This window comes from Vombatus ursinus, unplaced genomic scaffold (assembly GCF_900497805.2).
Source record: "Vombatus ursinus unplaced genomic scaffold, bare-nosed wombat genome assembly UNPS02014837.1, whole genome shotgun sequence".
Taxonomy (NCBI): domain Eukaryota; kingdom Metazoa; phylum Chordata; class Mammalia; order Diprotodontia; family Vombatidae; genus Vombatus; species Vombatus ursinus.
This window is the reverse complement of record NW_020954615.1, coordinates 4,005,983-4,010,357: the sequence shown is the minus strand read 5'-3', so window position 1 is coordinate 4,010,357 and position 4,375 is coordinate 4,005,983.

The following is a 4,375-nucleotide window of genomic DNA, read 5'->3' as shown; positions in this document are numbered from 1 at the left end:
AAGGAAGGAAGGAAGGAAGGAAGGAGGGAAGGAAGGAAGGAAGGAAGAAAAAAGGAAGGAAAAAGGGAGGGAGGATGGAAGGAAGGAAGGAAGGAAGGAGCACCATGGACTGGGAATAGTTAGGGAAGGCTTCTCACAGAAGGTAGGAATCAAGCTGGACCTAATTAAAGGATGACTGGGGACAATTTAGCAAAATTAGTTGAATACACAGTTATTCCTTCCACATCATAACTTTCCCCATGGAGATTTCCATATATCACGGGTTGGCATAAGAAATTAAATGGGAATCTGGGGGGAGTTTTGTGAAAGCTGCAGATGACAGGCAAAGGCTAGCAGACAACACAGATAAAGTTTAGAAACTCAGAAATGTATAAAATATATGTATAGTATTGTATAATAACAACATATTTTATCTTTTAATACCATAATAATTCAGACTTCTTCTCTGGTAGGAAGGGAGGGCCAAAAAAATTTTACGGGATTTTCCAGATCACAGAGGTGCTGCCCCTCCAACCCCCTCGATGTGGGGGTTACAATTAACCCTTGTTAATTGTAATATGGTTTAATGAAAACGTGCTAGACAGCCCCCAAAGACTTGTGTTTGAATAGCAGCTCTGCCCGTGACTGACTCGATGTGGGACCTTGGGGGCATCACAACTTTTCTGGGATTCAACTTCATCATCTTTCAAATGAGGGCTTTGGAGTAGGTAATCTCTATGGTCCCTTCGAGCTCTTAAATCCCAACATTCCTGGACCTAGTTATTAGTGTGGAACTGAAGTTCTGTGGTAGAAGGTCCTCCACTTAGAGTTTCTGAGGTCTAACAGGAAAGAATAAAATAAATAGCAACTAACCAACTAGATCTCAAGTCAAAGACTGTATTTTCACAGGAATCTCCCACTAAGTTCAACTTTCTGGAATTGTCTTACTTGGTGTTATTATTTTTGAAAAAAAGTTTAATTCTGAACTTAACAAACAATAATTAAAATGAGCATCTACACACACACATTAGAAGAGAAAAATGGGATTGCACATGAAATTGGGAATCTCTCCTAGGTGTCTTTTCTCTTAAAATATAGAATAAATTCAACACATAACTTAGAAAATAAATTGAAGTTTTCAATTATTAAAATCTGTTTTCTTTCTTTCCCACCTCCCCCCTCCACCATATAAAAGAAAAATTATTGTAACAGATATGCATAGTCAGGCAAAACAAATTCCCACCGTGGTTGTATCAAAAAAATCTATATTTATTCCAACACCTAACATTCAAAGTTGTTACATTTGTAATCTGGTTGTTTTCAATTATCCTTTATGTTATAAAGGAGCTCTTTACATTATAAATAATACTCCTTTAAATTCTCCACTAAGGAAAGAGGAAAATGGTAAATGTTGGAAGGGCAGTGGGGCAACAGGCACATTAATGGGTTGTTGGTGGGTCTGTGAATTGATCCAACCCTTCTGGAAAACACTTAGGAATTATATATTTTTTTTAAAAAAAGTCACTAAACCATTCATATTCTTTGACCCAGAGATATCAGTACTAGACCTTTACCCCCAAAGTGATTAAAGACAGAGGGAAAGACTCCATTTATAGAGCTTTATATTTATAGTAGCATTTTTTTTTGTGGTAGCAAAAACAAGTACCGGCAGATTTTTTTTTATGTGGTAGATGGGTGTAATGGAATATTATTGCACTAGAAAGAATAAGAAACACAAAGAATTCAGAGGAAATTGGGAAGATTTGAATGGATTGAAGAAAAATGAAGTAAGCAGAACCAGGAAGGCAATATATATATATAATGATCAGAATGATGCAAACATGAACATCAAAAGACATCACATCTCTGACTAACATCGACCAGTCTTGGCTCTCATGGATTATGGGCAATGAAGAATGACCCCCTTCTCTCAGCAGCTCCAGGTGCTGGATGAAGCCTATGTGATGAGACATATTCCTTTGTTTTGCTTACCTGTATTTCTTTGTTAATAAAGAAGCAATCTTTTGGATGATTGATTGAGCAGAATCATTTGGAAGTGACAGAGATGTAAAAAGGCATCAAAAAAACTTCCATTGAAAATAAATTAAAATAAAATTATTTATTTAGCTCATGTAAAACCTGCCAAACTGTGCAATGATAAGATTTGCCTTCTCTAAATTCCCACCAGGGAAATGCCTAACATATGAAAAGGTTAGTCATCGGAGGAATGCCTAGGAGCCCTCTCCAAGTTCCAGTGCTACCTGACCCATTTTTGTTCAGAAGGAATGGGAGGGAAGGGAGGGAATGGGAGGGGGAGGAAGAGCAGAGGAAAGAAAAACTCTTCTCCCACTTCCCTGACAGACCTTCTGTCTGTCTCTATGTTAGGATTAATTTAAAAGGCTGTTCCCCCTGCAGCACCCTCCCCCAAAGTCTCCCTGTCAACTTTCCATCCCTGTAATCTCCTTCCCACTGAAATCTGCTCCTTTTGTGTGGGTATCCCTTCCCTGACAACTTCTTATCCTTGTAAGAGGTTTCAGCAAGCAGGCTCTCCGGAGGTAATCAGTCTTTTATCTCTGGGACCCCACTCAGACCCATCACTCCAGCCACCTCTTAATGTTCACAACCTCCCCAGATGGGAAGTAATTGACCTGTAAAGAAAACAAAAAAGCTCTCAGAGAGATAGCCTCAGTCCTCTCCTGACAGTGCTGGGCCTAGGGGGCTCACCTAGGGCAGGTGGATAAGTCAATAAAAACTCAGACTTCCTGACTCCCCTTGGCCTCCTCTCCCCTTTCCCTCCCTCCTTCCCTCTTTCCAGGTTCCCATTGGACCCAGCTCTCTCCTGAGATCAGCTTTAGATCACATGGAGTTCACATCTCAGGTCTGACTCAAGGAATACTCAGAGGATTTTAAGTGTCTATAAAGCATTATCATTTAAATTTATCATTAAATTTTCATATTTCAATGAATTTCATATTTCAATTTCAATGTTGTTTCACTTGCTATAATAATCAACAATTAATAATTGATTGTTATTATTGGAAACCATTTATCTCATCTTGTTGATTGGAGTTCAGACAGAAATGGTTCTGGGACAAGTTAATATGCTGCTATTTTTTAAAAATTGACTCTGACTCTCCATGGCCCCATTTAGGATTTTCTTGGCAAAGATAATGGAGTGGTTTGCCATTTACTTCTCCAGCTCATTTTACAGATGAGGAAACTGAGGCAAACAAGGATTAAGTGACTTGCCCAGGATCACACAGCTAGTAAGTGTCTGAGGATGGATTTGAACTCATGAAGGGGAGCCTTTCTGACTCCAGGTGTGGCATCTAGCTGCTCATGCTACTATTAATATTTTTAGTCTGCCTATTGCACAGTTAAATTACATAACTTAAAAAAGTATAATTTAACAAAAAGATTAGGCTGTCAGATCCTTCTCTGTAGGCTCACTGAAAGCATCCTCAAGACAACTTCAGTAGCAGACAGGACAACAGGATTAATGTATGACTCAGGTTGTCTCCAAATGATTGTGACACTTTCTGTTCAGTCTCTATATTTGGAAAGTTTTTCATTCAACACAGTTTAGAGATTAATTATTATGACATATGTGACATATTATGACATGAATATACTGACATATATGTCAGTATAATTATAAAGGTTGTTCTTTAGTTCTCATAGATTAATGTTCTATCCTTGCTATTGCGTGCGATGACTTGACTTTGACGATACCCCACCTTTAGTACAGTTTATTGACTGAGTTCGCCAGGATTTTTTAAGATCTGTATTTGTGCTGTTTCTTATTACATGGTAATATTCCATTATATTTATGACCCATAGTTTGTTAAATCACAAAAAGTGCTTTTATAACCATTTTGGTGTATGTGTGTGCTTTCTTCTTATCAATGACTGGCCTGGAGTATGTGCCTACAAGTGGAATCTCTGGAGCAAAGAGGAATGGACATTTCAAACATTTTGCCTAGTTTCAAATTGCTTTCCAAAGCAATTTCACTGAATTGTAACTCTACCAATAGTGTCCTAGTGTGCCTATCTTCCTGATTCATCCAAAATGAATTATTCCCATATTTTGTCATCACTGTCAATTTGTTGGATGAGGACTGAAACCCTAGGGTTTTTTAATTTGTATTTCTCTTTTTATTAGCTATTTGGAGCATTCTTCCATATGGTTGTTAACAATTTGTAATTCTTTTGATAACTTGGTTCATATCCTCTGTCCACTTATATATTGGGGAATGGCTTCTGAATATACACACATTTATATATATGTTAGTTTTCTACACATTTTGGATACTAAACCATAAATATTGGTGGTTGGGTGAGCAGAGTAATTCGGAAGTCATTCTCCTTGTTACTTGCAGAATTTGTTGTTTGTCAT